The 13,636-nt window shown below is 41.4% G+C and overlaps 1 protein-coding gene across 6 annotated transcripts in view; it reads left to right on the top strand.

The window, feature by feature from the left end:
* LOC139281467 (fatty acyl-CoA reductase 1) overlaps positions 1 to 13,636 on the top strand; it is a 271,288-nt gene that overhangs the window by 36,306 nt on the left and 221,346 nt on the right. The window lies entirely within an intron of this gene.

Raw genomic sequence — 13,636 nt, 5'->3', positions numbered from 1 at the left:
TCGGCCCTTGCCACAAACTCCGTTCCCTAGCCATTGTCTCCATCCCTCTCTCCAACTTCTATCTGAGGCTGAACCACACTGTTTGCAAACTTGGTGTCATAAATGACTCTGAAATGAGCTTTCGACCACATATCCACAGCATAACTAAGACTGCCTATTTCCACCTCTGTAACATTGCCCGCCTCCGCCCCTGCCTCAGCACATCTGTTGCTGAAGTCCTCATCCATGCCTTTGTTACCTCTATACTTGACTATTCCAATGCACACCTGGCTGACCTCCCATATTCTACCCGATGTAAACTAGAAGTGATCCAAATCTCGGCTGCCCGTGTCCTAATTCGCACCAAGTCCCACTCACCATCACCCCTGTGCTCGTTGACCTACATTGGCTCCCAGTTAAGCAACACCTCGATTTCAAAATTCTCATCCTTGTTTCCAAATCCCTCCAGGGCCTCGTCCCTCCCTAGCTCTGTAATCTCCTCCAGCCCCATAACCCCATAAGATGTCTGCACTCCTCTAATTCTGCCTCTTAAGCATCCCTGATTATAATCGCTCAACCATTGGTGGCCGTGCTTTCTGTTGTCTAGGCCTTAAGCTCTGGAATTCCCTGCCTAAACCTCTCCGCCTCTCTACCTCTCTTTTTTCCTTCAAGACGCTCCTTAAAACCTACCTCTTTGACCAAGCTTTTGGTCACCTACTCTGATTTCTCCTTATGTGGCTCGGTGTCAAACTTTTTATCTCATAATACTCCTGTGAAGCGCCTTAGGGCGTTTCACTACATTAAAGGTGCTACAGGTATATAACTACAAGTTGTTGTTGTAGTAAGTGGTGGTGACAGTGAGAGCAGTCAGCAATGACCAGGCAACTTCAACCCTGCTAGCCCGGCCTTCCCATACTGGTAGGGCAGCAGTTTTATCAACACCTACTAGCACCATAACCTCCTTTTCAACTCTGAGGTTTCGGGGGAGAAAATTTCTGACACTTTATTTGAATAACTATGTATGACTATGTGCTGTATGTATGCACAATGCAGAAAGTGGTGCAAACCTGACTCTGTAAAGTTTGCTTTAAATGCATTGTCTCCCTTCTCCCCTCCCTTCCTGTTAGAACTTTGAAGAGTTACAGAGGAGACACATTACCACCATATTCCAGTAAAACTACAGTGATACATATTCAGAGAATTGGGTGAGGCAGTCACACTGGTAGTTATTATGCTTTTTGGCTATTTTTGCTTTTCTGTTGATGAAATCAGTCTGTACTATAAACAAGGCACTTGCATTTTTCCTGCATGAAATCAGAACCTTAAATGTACAGAGCTATTTTCAAAACCGCACACTAGCAAATTGGATATTAATCCCTGCCCCTAATGTGCCATTGTGGAAGTGTGGAAAGAGATCTCTTGTATGATCTGCTTAGGAAACATAACCACAAGAGTATGTTGACATAATTACAGTGTGCAGTTCTAGCATCTATAAAATGAAATTTAAAAAATACATTAATTTGCTTTTCATAAATTACATGTTACTGTCCAGCGAGAAATAAATGAAAATTCCAGTTGTGCGATCATTCTGTGAGTGTGACAGCCCTGTTTCAGTTACATTTCAATATTGCTGTCAAAAATGAAGATATCATTCATTAAATACAATAGTTCTGTATTTAATACGATGGACATACGAGCATGATCTTTGATCACTGGAACAAATTAAATGAAACTGTTTATAGCTTACTTATTTTTACTTGTGTGCCTGGAACCAATCACTCTCCGGGCAACTGGGATCAACGTTTCCTTTGTTGGCTGTCTGTCATAGGTCTTATGTGAAATGTGTTTTGGCAGTTTCACACTATCTCCGAGTGGGCACGGACCTTCAGCATAAAACAGCCCCAAATTCAGTACTAATAGGCAATATCACACTTGCATACGTAAGAATGATTTATCCTTAGGATGAGATGTGGAAAAATGTCATACTGGTGCAGTAAAGGTATGTTTCCGAGGTTTATTAGGCTGAGCAGAGGGAAATTTATTCTGTATCTGGCTGAGCTGGGAATGCTTGAAGCAGACACAAGGTGCATGAAATCGAATGTTTTCTAATCCACAACACTGATATTCCACACCTTAATGAGCAGGTATTTTTTTCAAAAATGAGAATAAAGAGACATGTCCCCAGCGCACCTAAACTACGATTGTGCCCCCGCTGCACAACTGAAAAACCCTAAAACCCAACCCCAGAATCCCCTTGTGCTGGTAAACCACAGGACAACATTCACCCCTGTGCTGCCAAACCCCCATACCCCCACTGAAGTATTGTCAAACCTTAGCACCCTCACTGGTATTGCTAACAGATTCCCATCCCAGTACTGCCAAACCTCAGGATCACCTCTCACTGACCAAAAACCCCAACTGCTATTAAACACCATGGCCACCCACCCCCCCTACTCAGCGCTGTTAAATACCAGGTACATACCTCCAACATGATACATATTGGTTACCAGTTTGCTATGTAAAAAAGGTAAGAGCTAAAAATTAAGTACGTAGGAAAAAGAATGTATAGTAATAATCAAAGCCATTGATTAATAATTTCCACAGAAAAATGTGCAAAATTGGAGACAAACCAGTCCTAAAATACCATGTTTAAAAAGTTCAATTATTCAGTCACTGTAAATCAGTGGCACTAATAATACAAAAGCAAAATACTGCGGATGCTGGAATCTGGAATAAAAACAGAAAATGCTGGAAATCTCAGCGGGTCAGGCAGCATCTGTGGAGAGAAAGCAGAACTGGAGAGTGTTCAGAAAGAACATATTCTTAGCAAGCACTGAAAGGGAGAGGGGAAGAAAGAACAAAAGGGAAAGTCTATGATAGGGTGGAAGGCAGGAGAGACAAAAGTGATGATGGGCTGAATTGAAATAGTAATGCCAGGAGTTAGAGAAACATTAGTCAAGATAGGGTGTGAATGGCGGTATAATGACCAGCTGCCATTAGAGATAAGGAGAAAATGCACTAATAATACATTGTCTGTTACATTGTATAACTCCTCTTTTATTATAAAATGTGGTATCCTCCAAATGATAATGAGTTAGGGAAAATCTGATAGAATATATGTAAAGGTTTGCATCTAGTGCACCCGTCACACTTGAAGTGTGACACTTAAAAGTATATGTAACACTTATACTAATTAGCTCAAATATCATTATTAAAACACCTACAAATCACAACTGAACAATTTTAATTTTCCTCAGCAGTTAGCCTTTAATTAACCTTCGAATGTGCCAGGGATTTCCAAGCAGTTGCCAATCTAGGTTTAACTCTCCAATGCAATAGTAAATTGCCTCTAATTGACTTCAGGATGTGCCAATTTAGAAATGTTCCTCACAGTGAATATGCTTTGTGGTTTCAAAGGGACTGGCTAGGTTAAATACAACTTTGCCTTAATAGTATAAAGCTGTTCTCAAAGCAGTCCCTTTACTACTGGGGAAATGGCTATCAAAACATAAGCACTCCTTGTTGTAAACTACATTGTGCATTAGATGCTATAATATTCCTGTCATTATAAACAGCATATACTACAATATAAGTAATGCTATGGGAGACTGTTGTATTGCATAATATATAGTAATGCACACATGTAGACCGGAATTTTACTGGCACAGAGAGCGGATTCCGAGGCGGGTCAGCTGTCAAAATTTCAATGATTGACAGTGGGTTGGAAGCCCGCTGCCAACCCGCTTCCACGCTAGGCTCCCATGTGTCGGGTCTGTCAATGCTGAACAGACCCAACATCAAGTGGCAGGGAAGGCCATTTAGATTATTGAGAGGTTGTTAAAAAACTATTAAATGCCATTTTGCACTGTACTTAACATTTTGCCAGCTTTTTCACGAGGTTCACGGCGCTTGGGGATCATGTCAGGTAAGTAGGTCGGGTGTTCCATTCAGTATTCATTCTTCTGAATAGTTGACAGCTGCAAATGTGATATAAAAGCTACCATTTCACAGCTGTTCACTTTCCAATCTCAGAAGCTGGAGCCTTCAGGATTTGGAAGACACATTTGAACGTTATGCAGGTTGGAAATGTTTGGAATAAACTCTCTATCCACTGTCATCTCCTTGGAACAACCTCTCTCACCATTGACAGATCGCTTTTGCCATCTCAACCTCACCTGCCATCTATTCCATCAGCATCGGTGCCCTTGAAAAAAGTCTCACCTTGGTCCTCAGAATCCCACCATGATCATCCAGCATCACCAGGCACACCAGCAGCACCAACAACAACACCAACCTTCTCTGCAATCAACTGATGCTGCATAGGACACAGGGCATCAGCACCCAAGCACACTGCTGCCTGGGACACCAGGGATGGCCTCACCATGGCCAGATTTACTTCAGTTGATGCCGTACACCCTGGCTGCCACATGATATGCCAGATTACCACCCCACACCAGCACCATAAAGCATATCTATAATGCCCAAGCCATTCCTTTCACACTCATCACCAATGCGGGAGGTACCCTCATGTCTCACCATTCACTGCAACTCACTAAGCCACTTCCAAATGTGCACATAAATGTGTCCAAGAAAGCAAAGTGTTGAAAATAAAGATTTCAATGTATGACAACACATTAACAGAAACATTACATGAACATTGGCAATAACATTAAAGTGCCTTGTGTGTTATTAGTTGGTATGATTGGACATGGATGAGGGTGAGTGTGAAGGGTGGCTAGTGAGATGGGGAAGTGATAATGTAGATAAAGAGTGAAGGGTGGGTGGAGGTGCTAGGTAAGTTGGTGTGAGTAAGTATGTGCAGGTGTAGGGTAGCCAAGGCAGAGTGATGGGGATATGATGAGGTCGAGTGTGGCTTTGCAGTAATGTTTTGTGATCTACTGAGATCATTGAAAGGTTTATGCCACTGTCGCCTGGTCCTCCTGACGACATCCCTGGTTTTGCCCTCCTGCGCAATGTGAAACCAGGCTGCGTTGGTGTTCTTGAGAGGTCGCTACTGCCCATTGGAAGGGAAGAGAACCTCTCTGCGTGCTTACGGAGGGAGTCATGAGAGAGCCTTGGTGCAGCCGTGCACCTTTCTGCAGTGCATGTCAGTGTTTGCAGCACCTCAATGCTGTAGAACACTGACAGCACAACTGTCAAAATCAATGTAGACCTGGTCTCTTTAAGGAAACGGGCTGATGACGTGTCATCAAATGACATCATCAGACCTGCTTCCTTTTAATTGGCCGGGAACCTTGTTGGGCGAGCTTAACAAGCCCAATCAAGATAAAATCATTTGTAGAGAGTGGGCTGGGACCTCACTACAGACCCCGGCCGCTTCGCACCCGACCCGGTAGACCAAATTGTGGCCGTCGTCACTTGTTGAAAAAAACAGCTACATGTATGACAATTTGGACCTCCAGCAGACAAGTGCATGTAGTGAAAAAGTCACTTGACAATCCTACAATCACCCAGGTTCTCTTGCTTTTCGTGCAATCCCCCACATTGCCTTTCAGTTACACACAAGAATGTTTTGTCTCCACTTGCTAATGAGCTATCATTTTGCCTCAACGAATTGCAAGGCAGGTCCCCACCATAAATTTCCCGCTCCATCTGAGGGAACAGAACTCTCTAGGATACAAGTTCACCAAGGCAGATGCTCATGGCTCCTTTTAACCGGTTTCTCAGGATGACATTCAAATGAGCATGATACGAAGTTTTCTTCCTTCTCAATGCTTTGTTGTCTGACAATGCTATGAATGTAGATATTAGCTGAGATGGGTAAATCTGAATGATTTAGGTGTGAACCTGTTAGCATGTAGAAGGAAGTAACTGGGAATGACACAGCAATTTAAATGGGGACACTTCCTCTTTTAAAGACAATTCAAGCTGAATGGAAATAACATTATTACATTGTGTTTGGGTGCCAATAGAATGAATTTTAAAATTAACACCTTGAGTACTTTAACACTAATTTAACTATTAAAATACACATACCTTCTCATTCATACAAGATGTGCTCAAGTGATTTCCTGTAAACTGCCAATGTTGAATTTTAGCGTGTATATTTAGAATATAGGTAGGAGTTGTGAATTTCAGCAGATTTGTATCATATTTTTTGAGATGGGGTATTTTGATTTGCTCTATTTCTGAGCATTTGCATTTGACAGCAGACCCACATCCATTTTGGTTACTGGGGTTCTGTCCTCACTAAGGAAGACACAAATAACCTTCCGAAAATACTAGGGGTTCGAGGGTCAAGCGAAAAGGAGGAACTGAAGGAAATCCTTATTAGTCAGAAAATTGTGTTTGGGAAATTGATGGGATTGAAGGCCGATAAATCCCTAGGGTCTGATAGGCTGCATCCCAGAGTACTTTAGGAAGTGGCCCTAGAAATAGTAGATGCATAGGTGATAATTTTCCAACATTCTATTGACTCTGGATCAGTTCCTATGGACTGGAGAGTAACTAATGTAACACCACTTTTTTAAAAAAGAGGGAAAGAGAAAACAGGGAATTATAGACCGGTTAGCCTGACATCGGTGGTGGGGAAAATGTTGGAATCAATTATTAAAGATGAAATAGCAGCGCATTTGGAAAGCAGTGACAGGATCGGTCCAAGTCAGCATGGATTTATGAAAGGGAAATCATGCTTGATAAATCTTCGAGAATTTTTTGAGGATGTAACTAGTAGAGTGGACAAGGGAGAACCAGTGGATGTGGTGTATTTGGACTTTCAAAAGGCTTTTGACAAGGTCCCATACAAGAGATTAGTGTGCAAAATTAAAGCACATGGTATTGGGGGTAATGTATTGATGTGGATAGAAAATTGGTTGGCAGACTGGAATCAGGGAGTCGGAATAAATGGATCCTTTTCAGAATGGCAGGCAGTGACCAGTGGGGTGCCGCAGGGTTCAGTGCTGGGACTCCAGCTATTTACAATATACATCAATGATTTAGATGAAGGAATTGAATGTAATATCTCCAAGTTTGCAGATGACACTAAGCTGAGTGGTGGTGTGAGCTGTGAGGAAGATGCTACGAGGCTGCAGGATGACTTGGACAGATTAGGTGAGTGGGCAAATGCATGGCAGATGCAGTATAATGTGGATAAATGTGTGGTTATCCACTTTGGTGGCAAAAACAGGAAGACAGAATATTATCTGAATGGTGACAGATTAGGAAAAGGGGAGGTGCAACGAAACCTGGATGTCATGGTACATCAGTCATTGAAGGTTGGCATGCAGGTACAGCAGCCGCTGAAGAAGGCAAATGACATGTTGGCCTTCATAGCTAGGGGATTTGAGTATAGGAGCAGGGAGGTCTTACTGCAGTTGTACAGAGCCTTGGTGAGGCCACACCTAGAATATTGTGTTCAGTTTTGGTCTCCTAATCTGAGGAAGGACGTCCTTGCTATTGAGGAAGTACAGCGAAGGTTCACCAGACTGATTCCAGGGATGGCAGGAATGACATATGAGGAGAGACTGGATCAACTGGGCTTGTAGCCACTGGAGTTTAGAAGAATAAGAGGGGATCTCATAGAAACATATAAAATTCTTATGGGATTGGACAGGTTAGAGGCAGGAAAAATGTTCCCATTGCTGAGGAGTTCCAGAACCCGGGGTCACAGTCTAAGAATAAGGGGTAAACCTTTTAGGACCGAGATGAGGAGAAACTTCTTTACTCAGAGAGTGGTTAACCTGTGCAATTCTCTACAGCAGAAAGTTGTTGAGGCCAGTTCGTTAGATATATTCAAAAGGGAGTTAGATATGGCCCTTACGGCCAAAGGGATCAAGTGTTATGGAGAGAAAGCAGGAAAGGGGCACTGAGGTTGAATGATCAGCCATGATCTTATTGAATGGCAGTGCAGGCTCGAAGGGCCGAATTTCCTGCACCTAATTTCTGTGTTTCTATGTTCCATACTGTTGGGAGTTTTATAAGGATCTATTAATTTAACCATTTTCTTTTTTTCTTGGGTGAGGATTGTGTTTCAATTTGAACCTAATTCTGTATTCCTGCGGCAATTTATATCATTAGGCTTAGGTCAGCATGATATTGGAGATACTTTCAGTCTTATTTCTTTGCCTTCAACTTGCTGCCTGCAGATGGCGAATCCATAAATAGACCTTTCATAGAATCATAGAAATTTACAGCACGGAATGAGGTCATTTTGGCCCATCGTCTCGGCGCCAGCCGACAAAAACCTATCCAACCTAATCCCACTTTCCAGCTCTTGGTCCATAGCCCTGTAGGTTATGGCACTTCAAGTGCACATCCAAGTACTTTTTAAATGTGGTGTGGGTTTCTGCCTCTACCAACCTTTCAGGCAGTGAGTTCCAGACCCCCACCACCCTCTGGGTGAATAAATTTCCCCTCAAATCCCCTCTAAACTTCCTACCAGTTAGTTTCAATCTATGCCCACTGGTTGTTGATCCCTCTGTTAAGGGAAATCGGTCCTTTCTATCACACTATCTAGGCCTCTTTTATAATTTTATACATCTCAATAAGGTCTCCCCTCAGCCTCGTCTGTTCCAAAGAAAACAACCCCAGTCTATACAATCTTTCCTCATAGCTAAAATGCTCCAGTCCAGACAACATCCTCATAATGACATGAGGCATGACCTGGACTGAGAGGCGAGAAGGCTTCGGAGAAAATACTTAGTACCCAGTCATCACTATGATCATTTATATTAGAGGTATACGTTGGGCTGGGTAACTGTCATGGTGGCTGTGTGCCTCAAAATTCTTTTAGATAGAAAGTGATTCAAAAAGATTGGAGATTGTGTACTGGGATCTGATTGATCCCTGGTGATGTAACTCTGGGATTTGGGTGGGTCCTGGTTTGCTTTCTGGTTGAGGACAGTAGGATAATTTGTCATGTTGCTTGTCCAACATCCATTAGTGGATAAGCAGAAATTTCCTCCAATTAAATATTGTGAAGACCGAAGCCATTGTCTGGGGACCCGCCACTGACTCCAGCCCTCTCCCTGGCCACTGTCTGAGAACCAGACTGTTCGCAACTTTGGCATCCTATTTGACCCTGAGCTGAGATTCCAACCCCATGTCCTCACCATCAACAAGACCGCCTACTTCTACCTCGCATTGCCTGTCTCTGCTCCTGCCTCAGTCCATCTCCTGCTGAAAGCCTTATCCATGACACTTTTTTACCTCTAGACTTGACTATTCCAATGCTGCCCTGGCCAGCCTCCCACCTTGCACCCTCTGTAAACTTGAGCACACCAATCACCATTGTACCCACTGACCAACATTGGCTCCAAGTCTGACAAAGCTTCAATTTTCAAATTCTAATCCTTGTTTTCAAATTCCTCCATGACCTCCTCCATCTCTTCAACCCTCCAAGATCTCTACATTCCTCTAACTCTGGCCTCTTGGCCATCCCTGATTTTCACTGCACCACCGTTGGCGGCCATGCCTTTAACTGACTAGACCTTAAGGTTTGGAATTCCCTCCCTAAACTTCTCCGCTTCTCTCTCTCCTCCTTTAAGACACTCCTTAAAACCTACCTCTTTGACCAAGCTTTTGGTCCTTGTCCGAATATATCATGTGACTGGGTATCAAATTTTGTTTGATAACGCTCTTTGAAGCACCTTGGGACATTTTACTACGTTAAAGATGCTATATAAAGGCAAGTAGTTGTCTCTGGGATCTGATTGGTTGGTTGAAATACTGGGATGTGATTGGCTGAAAGGATAGTAATTTTCTACTTCTGAAATTAATTGGTGGAAGGGACTCAAACAGTACATTCTCACATGTACAAGATATAATTAGATTCGATTAAAATCCATTTCTTGATTTCTCATTCTTGAAACACATTTTCTATTTTACAGCATTAATACTACTTGGAAAACTGAAGGCATTAGATTTAAACCAAGTAAAAGTTGAGTTTATTACAATTTATAAAACAATAATGTATTCATAGGAGAGGAAAGTGGAGAGATGCAGCTATGGTTTCATATTTACAAGATCAAAATTGCATAGCCCCATTTTTCAGTGTTAATTTTGCATGCCGCACAGTCTTTAAGTAGCTTTGAAAGAAAAACACTGTAATTCAGCTTGCTTTAACCTAGTCATTGGGTTCATACACATTTGCTCCATATGGTTAATCTTGTCTTTATCAATGGATCTTAGCTGATTCTGACAGCTTATTCACACACAAGCCTGTGTTATAATGAAATTTACTTCAAATTAGGTTTAAACTTGACTTAGAAAATAAAAGTAATTAAATTCCCCACTTTATCAGTGAATTTATTATCGATGACTAACATTTGGTTCATTTATTGATTTTTATTTGTGTGGCACACGATCTTTTGATATTTGCCCTGTTTTTACAATCTACTAAATCAAAGAGCTATATATATTTATACACCATGAGATAGATTTTCACCGTCACCTGAAAGCAGTGGAATGAAAATTGGGTGAATTCTATAAAGAGCATTGGATCTGTCCCGCCAGATTTACCCCATAGGTGGTAATGAAAATTTACCCCATAGGTGGTATTGGTACAGTAATTGCGGTCGGAGGCTTCCCGCGGATGCAAGCGTCCGACCTGAAAAAAATCTACCTGGTAGATTTATCTGGTAGATTCTATTGTCTACATTCACCTGGTAAAATTTACTTGGTTGTCCGGGAGGTTCGGTGACTTGTGATCCTGGGCCTCCACCTGTAGGCCTGCGTAGAGGCCCACGTAACTCAGGCGCAGGCATTTTGCAAGTGTCCCTGGGATCACATGGACTGGTCCAACCAATCAAAGTAAGAATATTCCCATTTCTACTATGTAATGAATCACCATAGGTATGAATGGGATTAACCCCCAAAATACGCAAATACTTAAAATAAATTAAAAAATAACATCACATATTTAAAATGAATTAAAATGGAATTTAATTAATTATCTAAAATAAAAATTTAATCTTTTGAAAAATAAATGTACCTATTTTAAGGGGTCTAGAAATCAACCTACCTTATTTCACAGGTTTTTAAATGTTTTAATTATTGGAAAAATTATATTTTTCTATCCTTTAAAAGTTTTACACAGATAAAAGCAGGTCTTATGCCTGCTTTTATCAGGCGTAAGAATTTCACAGGCATTTGCTGGGCAGAAATTGGGCAAATAGCGCAATTCTCCGCCCACGAATGCCCATTTCTGTCAGATTTGTACGGTCAAGAGGATTCTTGTCAGATCGCAAGTTCCTGGTTTAGGCGCAAGTGCAGTGCATGCCTAAACCCGGAAATTGCGGGGCCTCTACGGGCACATGCTCACCTCGTACGCACCCGTAGGGACCGCGAATTCAGACCCATTGAGTTTAATAATTAATGAAAAGCTTTGAAATTGTACATTAAAAATGTTTAAATCAGTACTTTTAGTTTATATTTAATTTTACTTCAATGATAGGAAATGACAGCAATTAAGAATGTTAACCTTCAGTTACACTGCAGATAATAATCTCAAGTCACCGCACGACATGTTGAATTTAGCAACAAGGCTCTCACTCTCCACATATATGCTTGTCATTCCTCCTCCAGTGCATGGATGTAACACCAAAACATTGAGAAGTAAGATTATAAAGGCCCAAGAGGTTCAATGCACATTGTGTGCATTTTCAAAATTCAGATTCATACTGGGCTGGAGATTCATACTGTATCAGGTGTGAAGTCGAACTGATGTGAGGCCGCTGGAAGTTGCTGTTGCATCTCTTGTTGATCTGACTCCCAACTCAGAATGTCAGTTTCTCATCAATAACCTTCTTGAGCTGGCTCACAATGATGCAGAAGTGGTAAACAACTGGATTTACCTTAGTTAGTATTCTGAAACAGCCAGGTAGAACGGCATTTATATTGTTTAGTTGCTGCCTGACTAGAACCCTAACTGTCCTGCCCAGGGGAGAGTTCTGAACATGCTTGTACTCTAAACATTTAAATTGAGGTTATGTAGGTTCATAAAGTGCCAAGTGTGTCTAGTGGATCTGGTGAGCATTTTGCAAACCACACTGGATTTACATTTTGTGTGGTGTCAAACCAAAGCTGTGTGAAACAGCTGCCCCCTGGAGAGTCTCGCTCTCTGCTTCATTTTGCAGTCATGTTAAGCTCTGTCTCCAGACTTACATTGCCAGTATACCGTTTATGCAAAGCCAAAATTGCTATACAGCAGTGCTAAATCTGCAGTGTAAATGTACCCTAAGATTGCTGTTGTAATATAAAATAATTGTTTTTTTTTGTTGTTTACTTAGAATTCTCTTCTGCATCCTCACTAATTTCCACACGAATATAGTTCAGTTTAAAAAAAAGATTACATTTTGGCCCAATTATGAATTTTTAAACGAAGGGTGTTGCTGAATTATTTCTTGGCAAGTTTTCCAGCTGCACAATCTATTATTTTCAGTAATCCCAGAAATTGTGATTTCCTTCCCCCCTTTTTTACATATCTATCTAGGTTTTGCTGAGACAGTTAGCTGTTTTGAGCCTTGATTCTAAATGATAATCCTGACAATATTACAGCACTTCAGCTCACCAAATTATTTTTTTATTAATGAACAACTTTAAGCAAATGAACTTTGAGTCTTAACATAAGGGACTTACTGTTAAGATAATGAAATGGAATTAAGGGAATTATGGGGGCATAGATGGTTTGAGGGTACAAAGCAGAGGATAGGCACAAAATGTTGTTTCTTGGGTTGCAGGATGACATAGCAAGTTGAGCCAATGCAGGTTAGTGTAGATAAATCTGAAGCAATATATTCTGGCTGTGTTGCATTTTATTATGACACAGTGTTGATGGCTTTATCCCGTCCTAAATGTGCAGTGTTTGGGGAGGATGGCTGTGGTGAATGAAAGCTGAGTACTTCGATGCAAGGAAGCAAGATTAAAGGACAAGTTCCCATCCTGGCAAAAGAAAAGGTGTGCTTTATAAGGAAGATTTAAGGAGGGGGATAAAAGTTAGGGGCAGGAGGGTGAGGGAGAAAAACATGTCAACGGGAAAGGTCAGATCTGAATGTTCATCTTTTCGATCTTTTGTAATCTATCTCATTTAAAATGATTGTAAGCACTGTGCAGAGGAAAATGCCAGCTCAGATTCAAATAAACTTATCTTGGAGCTGCTCCAGTTCCACCATCGTTACTTCGCTGAAAGTACGACGGAAACCTCATTTACAGCAAAATCATGCCGGCGGAACGGAAGTGGCACCTAGCAATTTCCTGACCATGCACTGTGCCTCTTGTTCCTGAATATGATCTTGTTGAGTGTTGTTGTGGTTTCCATGGTGCTGTGGAACTACTTGCCAATTGTTATTTCTTAATGTTCTGTAGTGATAGAAGTCACAGAACAAGTGCTGGTAAGTGCTACTCTACTAAAAGGAATTTCGCATCTTCCTAAATATTGCAAAAGGACATATGATGTATCTGTACACATACTGCTGTCTCTCATTTTCATGTTTACAATCCTTTGAAATTACTGACTGGAAACATTTATTTGAAATGGGTTGTTGCCAGTGTTAAGATCCGTCAGAAAATCTCTTTACTGCTTTCAAGATTGTGTTGCAATGTGAGATGAAAATAGACTTTCCTTATGAGTCAGCCTGATGGAACAAGTTCCACTTAGCAGCACGAGTTCAGACTAAATTTTCCCCATTCATTTCAGTAA

Source organism: Pristiophorus japonicus, chromosome 15 (genome assembly GCF_044704955.1).
Source record: "Pristiophorus japonicus isolate sPriJap1 chromosome 15, sPriJap1.hap1, whole genome shotgun sequence".
NCBI classification, from domain to species: domain Eukaryota; kingdom Metazoa; phylum Chordata; class Chondrichthyes; family Pristiophoridae; genus Pristiophorus; species Pristiophorus japonicus.
The sequence above is the reverse complement of the archived record's forward strand: the minus strand, read 5'-3'. Positions and strand labels throughout refer to the sequence as shown.